Source organism: Eriocheir sinensis, chromosome 27 (assembly GCF_024679095.1).
Source record: "Eriocheir sinensis breed Jianghai 21 chromosome 27, ASM2467909v1, whole genome shotgun sequence".
Lineage (NCBI taxonomy): Eukaryota > Metazoa > Arthropoda > Malacostraca > Decapoda > Varunidae > Eriocheir > Eriocheir sinensis.
Genome location: NC_066535.1, coordinates 3,099,224 through 3,116,199, shown reverse-complemented (window position 1 = coordinate 3,116,199; position 16,976 = coordinate 3,099,224). Strand labels below are relative to the sequence as shown.

General features: G+C 42.8%; 1 protein-coding gene across 3 annotated transcripts in view; it reads left to right on the top strand.

The window, feature by feature from the left end:
* LOC127003990 (acetyl-coenzyme A synthetase, cytoplasmic-like) overlaps positions 1–16,976 on the top strand; it is a 46,465-nt gene that overhangs the window by 393 nt on the left and 29,096 nt on the right. The window lies entirely within an intron of this gene.

Below are 16,976 nucleotides of genomic sequence, written 5' to 3'. Positions count from 1 at the left end.
ATCAATGACCGAGATCTGCTGGCGTGAGGCAGGCCCCGGTGTGTGTGTGCTTGGCTTGGCTTGGCTCTAGCCGTTACTTTCACCCCCGGCCTCTCCCTGGCTACTGGTGGCCCTTTCACCCTCCCTGTGGTGCCCACCTTGCTAGTCTTTGTTATGGTTTAAATAGGTGCCTTATCTTGCCTGCACAGACCCCCCAGCGGGCCAACGTACCGTGCTTGCCCCGGCCTTCACTTCTCGGGCAAAGTCCTCTTATCAAAGTAAAAGGTTCTCAGATGAGTAAAGTATTGGGGCAAGGGTTAGTTAGGCACATGATATAGTTGTTGATGTTCGAGGGTTGTGACGGTCTAGTCTTGCACGCCCCACTCACCCTGCAGTTGATGCAGTTTTGTCTTAGTAGATGTTATTGTTTTTGCTGCACTAGAGAATGATAAATGTGTGGATTATGAACAGCAAAATCGAAGTATTTTATCGTAATTATTGCTTGACTGGGCACAATGATAGCCCAAACGTTTAGTCCGTCTTGGTTGGGAGTATTTTAGGGTAGGTATGTTTCTATATGCACAAACTACCTAACCTAACTACACTAATCCTAAATATTAACCTACTCTCAAGCTAAGACTCGAATCAAGCGTTTCATTTATCGGTGTATCCATTCTTATATATAAATCTGTAGAAGTATCAAGAAATAACTCACAGCACAAGAAAAGGTGTGGTTGAATTGATAGGCTATATACCATGTGTAATGATGTGTTGGCAAGTTTTTAGACACCATCACTTCGTACCATGAGTCTGAAAAAAATATTAGTGTGTGTGTGTGTGTGTTGACACGAATGGGTGTTCACCTTTTGTTGGCTAAGTGCCGGGTGCCAGGCGAAAAATAATGATAATGGTAATAATAATGACCAATTATACCCCCGTCTAGGTAATTTGAGGGCAACACTACACAAGTCATGAAGTGAGGCCTATCAGATAAAGTGTGCGTGACGGAAGGGAGACGTGTGTGTATAATAATTAATAACGTAATGTCAGGCCTACTGGCGGTGATGGCATGAGGAATAAGTTATTTAGGTAATGAGGTCATGAAAGGAGAAAGTATATGTTTCAAGTCGCGACGTGGAAACTTACATTATAAAATTTTACAGTTAAATCTTAAGTTGTTTTGTTATAGCTTGCTTGCAGGTACTTTTTTTTTTTTTTTGCAATACTACAACAAATTTGGTCATAACGAGTGCTTGGGAGCTGTGTTAAGGGATTTGGCTCCATAAGAGCTGCACTGTACTTTTGCGTACAAGTGGATATCTTTTCCACATAAATGAGTAGTTAGATCTATTTTTGTTTACCAGACAGATTATGATAACATGACCTTCTCTGTAATTAGCCCACTAAACCTTGAGAAAAAGCTAGGCAGGTCTGAGTCTAAACCTGCTTGGTCACTGCATAGGAAGCAGCTTCTAGTAGCATTATAATGGCACACATCTTTATTTTCTAAGGTACCCTTCTTCGGATCATATCTCTCTGTACATTTATCTCTAGTTTCATTTCCTCTGGCCTCGCTCTCATTTCTGAATGGGGAAGAAGGAACTTGGTGTCTTTTAATGCCTCAAAATTCCAGTTTCAACTCGACACAGTTTTCCAAGCTTCTATTCTTCGTTAACACAGCTGTCCCATTCTATACCAAACATGCTTACCCAAACTGTCAACTGGAAACCTAAGATCTCCTCTCCTACAAAATCAACTTCCTCAACGTTAGGAGTATATATCTCATGTGTAAGGAGGGTCCACACACACGGCCCTTTTGGGTAGAGTTGGGTCAAAGAATTTTCGTCTCATCAACTCCCCTCCGTTTACTGTCTTCTACTTTCTACCTCATAAACTCCGCAGGCATGTTGCCTCTTTCCACATTTCTATCGATATTTTCATGCTGACTGCTCTTCTGAACTTGCCAACTGCATGCCTCCACCTCCCGCGGCCCAGTCGCACAAGACTAGCTCATCCCAATACTATCCAAGTTTCTTATACAGGAGTTAACCAGCATCTTCATTCTTTCATCCCTTTTGCTGGCAAACTCAGGAACAGCCTACTTTTATCTGTATTTCCTCCTGCCTGCGATTTAAACACTTAAGGGGAGTATCAAGACACCTCTCCAAATGACTCTGGCTTCTATATTTTTAACTCTTCTACTAACACCGTTTGCAGGAGCAACGCCATTGCAGTTTTTTTCTTGTTTTGTCTTTTTCTGCGCTATGAGCTGCCTCCGATCTGTACCTTTCAGTACCTTCCAGTTCGTTTATTGATACACACACACATACACATGTATATATGTGCAGTTTGAGAGTGGTGTGGCACCTCCTGTAGCCACTCAGGACTGGTCGAAGGTTCTGCTGAACACCTCAGTTTATGTAGGAAATATTGGTATGGCGTTTGGGTACATTCTCTCTCTCTCTCTCTCTCTCTCTCTCTCTCTCTCTCTCTCTCTCTCTCTCTCTCTCTCTCCCAGGTGTGTAGTCAGTATTATGTGGATTTAACTATCATGTTTTCCATCTGACAGCGTCCATGCAGACAAACCGCCTCATCACTTGTAGCTTGTGTAGCAGTGTCAATCTGTATTCACTGAGCGGTGGCTGTTGCTGCATTCACTGCTGCACGATGTCAGGGTCTGATGAACGTGTGGAGAATATGTTACCGGAGGTGTAGGATATACATGGCACATGATAAACTGAATCGCCTTCTTCACTCCTCGATGACTTACATAGATTTACTAAGACAACACATACCCATGGTCCAGATTATATAGACAGTTTAAACCTAAGCGAAACAACATCGAACGGCTTCCAAGACGTTGCCTCTCTGCCTTAGCGACTGTAAGGCGGATGAGGTGACGGAAGTGATGGTCGATATTAACCAATCCTGTTCCACTAAACTAATGAAGGTTGTAGCTTATTCCATTTCCGAACAACAACGTTGATGAATAAGAATTAGGTGGTCAGGTTTTTTTCTTTTACACTAAAGTTTAGCGTCATTATTTCTCATTCATGGTTTGACATCGGTCATAAACTATTTGGATTTATCTTCATTCGTAAAACCACTGAGTGTTTTAATATTTTCGATAATTTACTCTCGGGTAAGTCATAGCAACCTTTCCTCGTAATGATTGTTACGCAAGGAAATGGTTATTGTTACTGTACGTTGATTTTTTTTTTTTTTTTTTTTTTTTTTTTTTTTACAGCAGAGGAGTCAGTTTAAGGGCATAAAAAAGGTAACTAATGTTGAAAAAAAAGCCCGATACCCACTGCTCCAAAAAAGAGTTAGAGGAGTGGCCGAACGATAGGTCAATTTCGGGAGGAGAGGTGTCCTGATACCCTCCTCTTGAAAGAGTTCAAGTTGTAGGCAGGAGGAAATACAGATGAAGGAAGTTTGTTCCAGAATTTACCAGCGTGAGGGATGAAAGAGTGAAGATGCTGGTTAACTCTTGCGTAAGGGATTTGGACAGTAAAGGGATGAGCTTAAGTAAAAAGTCGTGTGTGGCGAGGTCGCGGGAGGGGGGGAGGCATGCAGTTAGCAAGTTCGGAAGAGCAGTCAGCATGAAAATATCGATAGAAGATAGAAAGAGAGGCAACATGGCGGCGAAATTTAAGAGGTACAAGACTACTAGTAAGAGGAGGAGAGCTGATGAAACGAAGAGCCTTAGACTCCACTCTTTCCAAGAGAGCTGTGTGAGTGGAGCCCCCCCACACGTGAGATGATACTCCATCCGAGGGCGGACAAGGCCCCTGTAAGTGGATAGCAACTGTGCGGGGGAGAAGAACTGGCGGAGACGGTACAAAACGCCCAGCCTCGAGGAAGTTGATTTAGTAAGAGAAAAGATATGAAGTTTCCAGTTGAGATTTTGAGTTAAGGATAGACCGAGGATGTTTAGTGTTGAAGAAGGTGATAGATGAGTATTGTCATAGAATAGGGGATAGTTGTTTGGAAGATTGTGTCGAGTGGATAGGTGGAGAAACTGTGTTTTTGAGGCATTGAAGGACACCAAGTTCTTCTTGCCCCAATCGGAAATAATAGTAAGGTCTGAGGCTAAGCGTTCTGCCGCCTCCAGCCTGGAATCATTTAGTTCCTGTTGGGTGGGTCTTCTATTAAAAGAAGTTGAATAATGCAGAGTAGAGTCATCGGCGTAAGAATGGATAGGACAGTTTGTTTTGGAAAGATCATCATCAATGAACAACAGAAAGAGAGTGGGAGATAGGACAGAACCCTGCGGAACACCACTATTAATAGGTTTAGGGGAAGAACAGTGACCGTCTGCCACAGCAGAAATAGAATGGTCAGAGAGGAAACTGGAGATAAAGATACAGAGAGAAGGATAGAAACCGTAGGAGGGTAGTTTGGAAAGCAAAGATTTGTGCCAGACCCTATCAAAGGCTTTTGATATGTCCAGCGCAATAGCAAAGGTTTCACCGAAACGGCTAAGAGAGGATGACCAAGAATCAGTTAGGAAGGCAAGGAGATCACCAGTAGAACGCCCCTTGCGGAACCCATACTGGCGATCAGATAGAAGGTTAGAAGTGGAAAGGTGCTTTTGAATCTTCCGGTTAAGGATAGATTCAAAAGCTTTAGATAGACAAGAAAGCAAAGCTATAGGACGGTAGTTTGAGGGATTGGAACGGTCACCCTTCTTAGGCACAGGCTCTATGATGGCATACTTCCAGCAGGAAGGAAAGGTAGATGTTGACAGGCAGAGGTGAAAGAGTTTGACCAGGCAGGGTGTCAGCACGGAAGCACAGTTTTTAAGGACAATAGGAGGCACTCCATCAGGTCCATAAGCCTTCTGAGGAATGAGGCCATAGAGGGTATAGATAACATCATTTTTAAGAATCTTAACAACAGGCATAAAGGAGTCATAGGGGGGATGAGTAGGAGGAATATGCCCAGAATCGTCCAGAGTGGAGTTTTTAGAGAAAGTTTGAGAGAAGAGTTCAGCCTTAGAGATAGATGAGACGGCGGTGTTGCCGTCAGGACTAAGGAGAGGAGGGAAAGATGAAGAAGTGAAGTTGGAGGAGATGTTTTTGGCTAGATGCCAGAAGTCACGGAAAGAATCAGAAAAAGAAAGGTTTTGGCATTTTCTATCTATGTAGGAGTTTTTGGTAAGTCGGAGAATAGATTTGGCACGATTCCGGGCAGAAATGTAAAGGTCATGGTTAGCGGGAGTTCGAAGGCTCTGGTATCTTTTGTGAGCTGCCTCTCTATCTTTGACAGCACGAGAACAAACGTGATTAAACCAAGGCTTTTTAGCATGAGGAGTAGAGAAAGTACGTGGAATGTATGCCTCCATTCCAGAGACAATCACCTCTGTGATGCGCTGGGCATACACAGAGGGGTCTCTATCCTTGAAGCAGTAATCATTCCACGGGAAATCGGAAAAGTATATCCTCAGGTCGTCCCACTGAGCTGAAGCAAAATGCCAGAAGCATTGCCTCTTCGGTGGATCCAGAGGGTGTACAGGAGCGATAGGACAGGATACAGAAATAAGGTTGTGATCGGAGGAACCCAACGGAGAGAACAGTTTGACAGAAATTATGAAAATTTCTTTAAAGGGTGGGGAAACCTAAACTATAGCTACCGCGAATTTTAAGTGAGGCTTGACTGATTGTTGTGGTAATATTATTTTATTCATGAATGATAGGAAACTTTTCATTTGGATGACGGTTTAAGAAACATGGGTCCATTTAGACCCATTTTAGAAAACAAGACAAAAAAAATAATAAAAGATTTCTTGAGCAACACAGGTACGAATCTGAAAAAAATAGGCATTCCTGAGTTCAAAGAAAATAAATACAAATTGATCCGTATACACAGTCTTGATGAGTAAAGAAATAAAAATTCTTGTTAATATTAATGGCTTTGGCATAAGATGTATATATTAGATTCTTGTGGAAGGAAAAAAAATTGAAAATCCTACATGTTGGAGTTGGTCATCACACACACACACCAAAAAAGCGATTGCAGACCCGTGGACAGCACCAAAACTGACGTGCCTGAAACAAATGAAAATTACCAATTATTCTACCTGTGAATCGGGGTGTACTATAATAACACCCAGTGGATCTGCAAAAGGTGGCAAACTAGCATGAACATATCTGTGCGCTCTATTACTTTTTCCTTTACACTTGTTTTCTGTTGGGTCAACGTAACCTCCATTGTACAAGTGTCGATGTCAGTGACGACGTCAGGGGCATCCGCATGGAAGTCAACTGGGAGGGAGTGGCGCAGTGAGAGTGAATAACGTGGCGAGGCATCAGTGTAAATGGTTGCAGAGATGAGGGATGACCGTCAACCTCGAGTTTACACGTAAACCGACTCCAGACAGACCGTGTTTGCAAAGGAGCCAGCTTTTTCAAAAGTACAGTCCGTGTGACGCCACCAGGACACAAGTTTTCCTATTCTGTTTGCTGTGCTCGCTGCCTCTTGTGATTTACTGCGTGAATCTGAGGTTTGACGCAATTTTGACACCAAAATCCTGAACACCATAGGTATACTGTTTTGAGATTTACAACGCAAATTTCGTATTCGAACTTCTTATTTTTAGATCAACTCAAAGAATTTGGGACTTACTGTATTGAATGGTATCCCATTTCTCAAACCAAGCTTAAATTATACATATATCAGTACATATACTTGCTGTACGATAAACTATTAGCTAAAACTTTGCTAATGTAATCGCAAAAGTAATCACGATTACGATTACATTTTTAATGTATTCGATTACGATTACTTAAAAATATAAGAGGGTAATCGATTACAATTACGATTACTTGAAAAACTGTAATCGATCGTAATCGATTGCGATTACAGATTACGATTACCCCATGTCTGCTGCGGACGCTCTACAATGATCGTAGTGCAGGGGTCAGTTAGGTAACCTTAATGTATATAATCTTACCGGAGAGATATGAAAAGCAAGTTGTTCAGCTGGAGATAAGTAACCCGTTTGAGATACGTCCAGTGCAATTAGCTAGAGGTATGAATGGAAGAGAGAGAGAGAGAGAGAGAGAGAGAGAGAGAGAGAGAGAGAGAGAGAGAGAGAGAGAGAGAGAGAGAGGAAAAGAGGGGGGGGGGGGTCTAGATTAAAAGGCGCCGTAGTGAATTGAAGCAATCAGGTCGCAAGTGACACCAATCTGTTGGCCGAGAAGGGATGGCGTGGGGGAGGCGACGGTGGGGAGATATGTGTGAGAGGGGAGGAGGAAAGAAGAATGGAAAGGAGGGGAGAGGAGTGGCGACGGTGGGAAGTGGGAGAGGAGAGAGAGAAAAGATATGAAAGAAGAGAGACGAGTCGACGTTGGGTAGAAATATGTGATTGGGAAGGGGTGGGGGAGAGGAGACGAGCAAAGAAGAATGGAATGAAGGGGAGAGGAGTGGCGATGGCGGGAAGTGGGAGAGGGGAGATAATAAAGATAGGAAAAAGAGATACGAGGCGATGGTGGGAAGAGATATGTAGGAGAGAAGCGAAGGAAATGGGAGATTGGAAGAGAAAAAAAAATAGAAGATATGGAAACCGAAGGAGAAATATGTGAGATTTAAAGAAAAGGGAAGGGAGATATGAGAGATAAGCGTGAGAGAAAGGAAAGGGAGGGGAGGGGAAGGGAGAGGAAAGGCAACGGTGAAGAGTAACGTGTGAGAGGGAAGGGAAGAGGTAAGAAGGGAGTGGTGGTGGGAAAGGGAGAGGAAGGAAGGAGGAATGGAAGGGGATGGGTGGTGGAAGGGAAGAGGAAAGAAGGGAATGGTGGTGGGAAAGGGGGGGGGGGGGTAAGGGTGGTGGAAGGGAAGAAGAAAGAAGGGCGGCTTTGTGGAAGGGGAAGTGAAAGGAAGAGACGGGTGGAAGGGAAGAGAAAAGAAGGGCGGGTTTGTGGAAGAGGAAGTGAATGAAAGAAACGGGTGGAGGGGGAGAAGGAAAGGGAGGGGAAAGGTGGTGGAAGGGGAATGGACAGTAGGGAGGGGGAGGAAGGGGAAGGGTGGTGGAAGGGGAGGAGATGAAAAAAGATGGGAAGGGAGGGGTGGTGGAAAAGGGAGGGCAAATGTGGTGGAAAGGAAGGGGAAAGAAGGGAGGGGTGGTAAAAGGGAAGGACTGGCAGAGGGAGGTTCTTAGGTTGAGGGTTCGAAGACCAGTGTTCCATGACGTATCAGTTCAGCCGAAGGTTGTTACTCTTCATGGCTTGATTACTTTCATCCTCTTTTATGGTTATTTTTATATATTAGTTTACTTTTATATAATATTATGTGTTAGTTAACTGATCTTTGAGCACAGAATTTATATCACCCGCAGTTCTCGTTCATGATACTTTCCTTCTTAATTAACATTCTATTCTAATTGGCTATAGAAGATACCTATGTCGAACTTTTTTCCATATTAAGAACATCATGCAATTAATTCATACTAATTACTTTCCTAAGAGGTATGTACACGACAATCTTATGATAAGAAAATGTTAAGATAAACCCTCTTGTTTCTCAAGAAAGTTTTTGCATCATCACGACACTTGAACCTTCCGATTTCGAACCTTGTAGAGATGATAGGTACACGCAAGGACCTTGGGTACACGTATACTGTTGATTTCTTACTTACTGACCCCTCTCTCACATTACCCGCTCGTTGCCGGCTGGTTGACTAACCTTTCTCTTGACAGCTTTTTACACATGTTCATATTAAGGGGTCACTGTTTTGAGGTTGTCGCTCGGGGTAGACCTGGTGCCTTACCTGTGCGGGGGCACTGGGGTTCGAACTGCCTCGCCCTGGCCCTTTACCTCCATGGCTTGGCGCTCCAATCCGCGGCTAGACCACATAGAAGCTATCCGTAGCTATTATAACACGGCCACAATTGGTCCGCAACTAAAAACTGACCGTGTTATTTTGTGTTTTGACTGGTGAAAAGTTACATAGATAAGCGATGGATGGGATGGAGGAGATGCGGTAATAGAGTAGATGGTTGTACGAGAGGGACTTTTTTTTTTTTTTTTTTTTTTTAAGGGGGAAATGAGGAGGGGTTCTGTGATAACTTTGATGGAAAAGGAGGATATGGGAGAGTGGATTCTATACGTTTGTGATAGACGAGATAGAAACGAGAGGACTGGGCAGAATAGATAGTGGTTGGTGGGGTAGCTTTTGAGGGAACGAAAAATTAAGGGAGAAAGGGAGAGTTAATTCGATAGGTTAGCGATAGAAGAGTTGGAAAGGAGAGACCTACGTAGATGGGCTGTTGGTTGGTGATTTTTTTTTATTAGGATGGAGAGTTTAGTGACTCAGTAATGCTTGGGAAAAAATTATATTAGGGGAAAGGTCGAGTAGATTTCATAGGTTAGGAATGGAAGAGTTTGAAAGAATAGGATACGTAGATTGGCTGACGGGTGGTGAGGATTATTTTGGGAACGAAGAATCAAGTGTAATAAGATTTGTGAAAGTTATTTAGGGTTAAAGGAATACTATACTTCATAAGTTAGTGAAACGTGAAAAATAGATGACAAGGTAGAGTAGATGTCGGATGGAAAGGGAAAGGGATTTCTTAAAGGAATGAATAAAAAAGTGGTCTTGTAAGGTTTGTGAGAAAGTGATATAGGGGGAAGGGAAAGTAAATTTTACAGGTTAGCGATAGAAGAGGTGGAAAAGAGATGGCTAGGTAGAGTAGTAGATGGTGGTTGTAAAGGTAATTTTTTTAAGGGAACGAATAATCAAGTGGAGTATAGTAAGGTTTGTGTGAAAGTGATACTGGGAATAAGGGAATATTTGATAGGTTAGCGATGGAATAGGTGGAAAAATGTTGGTTAGATAGAGTAGACGGCACTTAGAGAGAAATGTTTTATAAGGAGATCCGAGAGTCATAGTAAGGAGGTTTGTGAGAAAGTGTAATAGGAGGAAAGGGCTAGAAGGCTTGAATGACCAGCAATGGGAATGCTGGATGAGGGGTTAGGCAGTTAGGGGATAAGGGTGTCGATGACTAAAGAGAGGGAAGGAGGAGAGGAGAGTAAAGGTGATAGAAGAGTAGAAAGGAGGAAGATAGCTGCTGTGAAGAAGGGGAGTGGCTATGAGACTAGATGAAGGGACACGCTCATATGGTGGGGAAGTGGGGGGCGGGGAGAGAAAGAGGGAGGTGTTGCTGGCAGGTGAAGCGGTGAGTGGTGGTGACGGGAGCTGAAGGAGAAAGGGAGAGAGGGTGTTGGGTGTTTGTTGCTGGCCGGTGTGTAGAATGTTAGCGAGAGAGAACGCCGGTTTCTGTATCGGATGGTGATGGTTGAAGTAATTTTGATGATTAACTTGGTGTTGAAACTTGGCATTTTATTTGATATTGTTATTATGTATTGTTCTTACTATTTTATTTGATATGGTTACAATGTATTATCCATATATTTAATAACTTATAAGATCTAATGAGATAGATCGATAAATATTGAGAAAGAGTAAATAGGTACATCAGGTGTATGTGTGATAAGGGATAGCATTTAGTCCTCCTTGAATGTAGATATACAACTCAACTTGGTTTTGAGAGCAAAGAGCCTAGTTTTTATATCGAGTCGAGAGACTTTTGTCCTTTCGTTCACCTCCCTTTCACCGACCGATGGACAGACTAGCTCGACGACTCCATCTACTGCCACTACTACTACTACTACTACTATGCTGATATTACTACTACTTCTACTACTACTACTACTACTACTACTACTACTACTACTACTACTACTACTACTACTACTACTATTACTATAGTCCGTTTCATTCCGTCTGTCCACTCGCGAACGTAGCTGTGGCACCTGCGCATTGTTAGTTCGTGATTGCGTAAAGATCAACTTAAAATTTTCAGTGGTATATTTGAATGTTCGTGTAAACAAAAAACCCTCCGTCTTTTTATATGAACCGCAAACGTGCAGATTTGCATCGATAATCTACCATGTAAGCACAAGAAAGAAGAATTTGTATATCAAATATTATAGTCTGATCATACTCGAACGATTCATAGCCTTTCAGATACCCATATTTCATCTCATTCAGGTACATAAAGTGACATCCGACTCTGGAAGTGTCTATACATAAGGAATTTTTATGTGTAGCATGTAAACAGCATGGGTAGCCTAATATTCTAAATAGCCTAGCATCGCATTCAACAGTTATTACTTACTATTTCATGTTATTTCGATTAATAGTCATTATTTTCATTTAGTAAATTATTAAGATATCCTTTACATGCGCTTGCAGAGCCAGATGTCTTTTAATATACCTGAAATGAGCTATCAATCAATGAATTTGAAAAAAACATAGAGCGTTCGAGCATGATGTGACTGTTATTGGATATAAGTTTGTCTTTTCCTGTGCTTGTATGTTGGATTATCGATGCAAATGACTGAGTTGTTTTTGTACGCATAAATATTCAAATATGTTATTAAAAAAATAAGCTAGAATGTCTATCACAACAGTTGATTTTCACGTATTCACGAACTAGAAAATTAATGCGCAGGTGCCGCATCCATCAAAATTCCTGCTTTGTTGGTGGACAGACGGAATGAAACGGACTATACTACTACTGCTGCTGCTGCCGTTGTTACTACTACTACTACTACTTCTACTACTGATGATGATGATGATGTTAGTAAACCAGCTAAATGATATATAAAGTAAAGGTGTAAGAAACGCTTTTTTTTTTTTTTAACTACGGGAAGGCCTTCGACTATGGAAACTGTAGTGTTGATGAATGCGATTTGACAATTGAGCGTAAATAAAATGTACTATATAGAATTCTTGAGGACATAGGTAGACAAAGATGGAAGTAGACGTCACACAGATACCAGAGAAGTTCCAGTAAAAGAAACATTTTACCCACAACAATACTTGCACACACACACAAAAGATGGAGAGTAGGGGAGGAGGAGGAGGAGGAGGAGGAGGAGGATTAATGTTATGGAAAAGAATGAAGGTTGATAATAATAAGAAAAAAGAAAAAAGCGAGAACAGAAGGAAGGTAAAGGAGCATCGACAACCCCACTCCTCGGTTCTTTGCTTACGTCTACAACCTAAAGCTGACCACATACCAGCCTGCCTCAGTTTTCTAGGTCACAGAGGTCAATACCAAGAGAGAGGGTTTAGATGGGCATGTAAGGGGTAGGGTTAGGCAGGACTGAGTAGTGGTGGTGGTGGTGGTGGTGACTGGGGCTAGTGTTGCTATTGTTTGTGTTGTGACAATGGTGGGAGGAGGTACAGAGGCGAATAACCAATGTATATATATATATATATATATATATATATATATATATATATATATATATATATATATATATATATATATATATATATAATGTTTGTGTTTTTTTGCGAGGAGAAAAGGAAGGGGGATAGAGTAGAAGATGATAAAGAGAGGGCGGGAGAGGCTGAATAAAAGGGAAAAGAGGAGGGGGACGGTAGGAGGGTATGCTTGTTAGAGAAGAGGGTAAATATGGGTAGTGGGCTGTTCATGAATAAGAGGAAGGGTAGGGAAAGGTTGGGGGATGGGCATGGTGAAGAGGGGGAGACGAGGGCAGTGGGTAGGCATGGCAAAGAAGAGGGGTAGGGAAGGACAAGAGTAGCCTGTAGCAAGAAGGGGTAGGAAAGTGGAGGGGGTAGGCGTGGCTGAGAGGAAGGGAAGGAAATGATAAGAGGTGTGCATGACACTGGGGGAAAGGGAGTAAAGACTAAAGGGTGACGAGGTGAGCAGGGCAGATAGGGGAAGAAAAAAGGGGGTAAGCATGGTGGTTGCAAAGTAGACAGGAAGGGTATGGAGAGTGCATGTCTGAAAGAAAAGGAAAAGTGTGTGCTTGGTAAAGGGATTCGTATTAAAAAACATTATTCACCAACAGTATCTACATTTGTGAAAAAGACCTCATGGCGTTGACACAGTCTCACCACCTAATAACTCACAGGTCTAACTATGTACAGCGTCATTATTTAGTGTTCACAGGTCAGTGTCACAGAATCTGGGGTGGCCGCTCAAGGCGGTATTGTCACGTGCTTTCACCTCTCACATCAAGTAATTCCAAAGGCCGAAAATTAGATCAGTAGGGTTCTAATGAGTGTTTTTTTAGGTTCATAGTACAGAAAGGTCAAACTATTACCAAGGTCATTCAATTATCTTTGGCAATGCCCCAAAACTCTTACGAAAGCCTTGTCAAATGTGTTTGGGCGCCGATTTTTTTTTTTTTTTTTTTTTTTTTTTTTTTTTTTTTTTAAGAATATGACCCTCAGTGTTTTCGGGAGTAAATTAATGACATGGATAGAATGATTAAGGTCAGCGAGATTGAGTGAAGGCACTGGACACTGGACTCTCAGCTCACGCACTCGCTGTCAGTCGCTGCACAAAGGCGGCTCCGTCCTCTTCGAAGTGGCAGCACGGAGATGGGGTGGCATGATAAACAAGTCATACGATTAAGAGCAGGCACGTCAAAGAAGTCAGGGTCGGACTGGCCTATGTGCCCGTGTGCCAATGGCACATGGGCCCCCCAAGGTACATGGGCCCCTGGACTTAACCCGTGCCAATATGTATTATTTAAATATTTTGATATTTTAGCTTATATGGGCCCGGGCCCCCTCCAGCCACTAGATGGCGCGGCCCCCTTAAGCACCCCAGTTCGACTCTGAAAGAAGTTAACGAATCTACGTAGGTGCACCATACAACTCTACACTACTCCCCCCCTCCCCTCTGTACTTACCTGAGTAACCCACATTTCGTACTTTATCACTGATCAAAAAAGTCAGGGATGATGAAACTGTAAGGGGACGAGCATGGTTAAGAGGGAGAGGAGGGGAAGGAGGAAGGGGAGGTTGACAACACCATGTTTCTATCAGAGAGAGAGAGAGAGAGAGAGAGAGGAAGGCACCGTGGCTGGCCGATAAGATAGTGAGTGAGGTGAGAGGACGGAGAAGGGGTGGTGGGCTGGTTGGTGGGTAGTCATAAGGACCCTCACTCATTTTCTGTCCAACTGAAGTGTTTATTCGCTGCTGCTGTTGTTATTCTTGTTGATATTATTATGATCCTCATCATTGTCATCCTACATCTCAGGAACATCATCGTCTCTTCCACATAAAAATAATAACAATAATAAAAATTATGATAATCAGCGTCCTTCACCTAAAGTCTACAAAGAAACAAACAAAAGAAAGCTAGACACAGTCAGTCTCCAGTTACACAATCGTCATTATAATCTTTCTTTCTTTGCTCTTCCTCACTCACCTTTCCTTGTGTCGTTGTTTATTATTGTAATTTTTTTATTATATCAGCTATAATAACAACTACTATTATTATTATTATTATTATTATTATTATTATTATTATTATTATTATTATTATTATTATTATTATTATTATTATTATTATTATTATTTTTTTTTTTTTTTACGTCTCCGCCTATTGCGCCGGTAGGCTTGCTTGAGGGACCTGGATGGTATTCGGCCCCAGCCCGTCATGGCCTAGGCAAGTGTTTATAGTGGCGCCATCTTCTCTTCTACTACTACTACTACTACTACTATTATTATTATTACTACTACTATTTTTATTACTACTACTAAGCATAGTTAGCTACTACTACTACTACTACTACTACTACTACTACTACTACTACTACTACAATAAATTGCTCTTTTCCTTTAAAATCAAATGCAGCAATATTTTCCTTTCCATAATTTATTAGCTTCAATACGTGTGTAAATGCTCTAATAAGGACCGGATGTGTGTGTGTGTGTGTGTGTGTGTGTGTGTGTGTTAGACGGCACGCACCGTTATATTATCATGTTTTTCGAAGTTGGTATCATTTGGGGGCGTTGTATTCCTATCGCCACCACTACCACCACGATGTAATCATCACCACTGCCACTAATTATAATTATTAACTTTACATAGTAACGCCTTCCTCACCAACACTATTACAGTCATACCATCACCGTAATCTTTTGAACTGATACCAACTGATTCCGAAAAGTTGATGAGAGAGAGAGAGAGAGAGAGAGAGAGAGAGAGAGAGAGAGAGAGAGAGAGAGAGAGAGCACCTTTACAACCATTGTGTTGCCAGAACGTGTCGAAACCTCGTAGATTAGTCTCTGAGCAAGGTAGGAGAAGGAGGAATAGGAGTTGGACATGAACGTAGCACAGGGAAAAGCATGGACCGCGGCCAACATGGCACATAGGCTACACATTCCGCCTCCTCCTCCTCCTCCTCCCCCTTCCACGTGCCCGTGTCCCTCGTGCTTACAACATGGCTGGCTGGGTGCCCACACCCCTCCTACTTTGGCCAAACGGCCATCTATACCCGGGAGACTACCCCTGTCACACACACGTAACGTGTAGTAACTGTAGTTACTCTCTCTCTCTCTCTCTCTCTCTCTCTCTCTCTCTTGTCTGGATAGTGGAGGTGGTTGTACTACGTATACATGCGAGTGAATGTGGTGAAAGCGCCTGTGTGTGTGTGTGTGTGTGTGTGTGTGTGTGTGTTGGGGGGGGGGGGGGGTAACACGGAGCGAAGGAGACGTCATTGCATTATGAATGAGCACAGTAGTAGTAGTAGTAGTAGCAGTAGTATAAGAGTGTAGTATTGATATAATCATAGCGTTTTAATATAGTAGACAGAATTATTCGTCTCCTATTGAAGAATTCAGTTAAAAGAAAAAAAATTCTCTTACATTGAAAACAGACCGGCAGCAGAAGGGAAGTAAAGGGAGGGAGGGAAAGGACGTGGTGGCTGCATGGGTGTTACAAGCCACCAGGAAAGGGAACTGACCGAAACGGATACCCAGGCAGAAAGACACGGCTCAGTCTGAAAAATAAATAAATAAATAAAAACGTATCGTGTGAAGCCACGCGTATACATTGTCTGGCCATGGGTAGGTTAGGTGAGGGAGTGTTGACGTCAAGAGGGCTCCTTTTTTCCTGCCTCCCATTTGCCTGCCTCCAGATCATCCTTTCGTAGTGTCTGGAATTCTCATCACGACCTTCCTCCTTCAGGAATTTAATATCCCAGGGGTACGAGGCAAGGGATCCTGCCTTCCCCCCTCATACTCCTCCCCTATCACTGTACCCTCCCCTCCCTTCCACCGCTACGAGGCTACAGGACAGGGTTCGGTGGGGTAGTAACTTTTAACGTGCCAGGACTCACGTTTACACTGAAATGGACATATGATGAGTAGTATTCGTCCCCGTCGGTGCTGCCTGAGCCTACATGTTAATAGTTAATGACACGCGTAGGCCTACAGTGTATAACCTATGCACAAACTACTTAAGTTTGCACATAGTTGATAAAGAATATACATAACAATGTAATACCTGGTTATAAAATGTACGCACTCTGAGATGACCCCAACGTACCTGTCCGCCAGCAGAAACTAAATCTGTACATGGCATGACCTAATCTTTCAATGTTAAAGTTTATGTGGCAATAAGAACGGTGATTTGTACTTTTATAGTGACAACTAACGATGACGTGCCGTGCCAGAGGAGCCGCGGGCACCTAAAATACTTCAGCACACACACACACACACACACACACACACACACATAACACGGCCCGGTAGCTCAGGGGTAGAGCGTTTGGCTCACAACCAGAAGGACCGGGGATTGATTCCCCGGGTGGGTGAAGATAAGTTGGGTTTATTTCACGTGTAGCCCCTGTTCACCTAGTAGTGAATAGGTACGCGACGTCAGGCAAGGAGTTGTGACCTCGTTGTCGCGGTGTGTTGTGTGAGCGGTCTCAGTCCAACCCAAATATCGGTACTACGAGCTCTGCTCTTTCGTAGGGGAACGGTTGGGTGTCTCTAGACTCCTAGAGAGACCCGCTGCAGACTAAGAGGTGAATTACACACACACACCGGCAGGGGAGATTAATTTCTGTCACTTAGACAGGTAGGGAATTTCCATTTCCTTGCCCATAACTGAGAAGGAAGGACGCAGACCAGCAGATGCTATCATTATTACTTATTTTTTTGC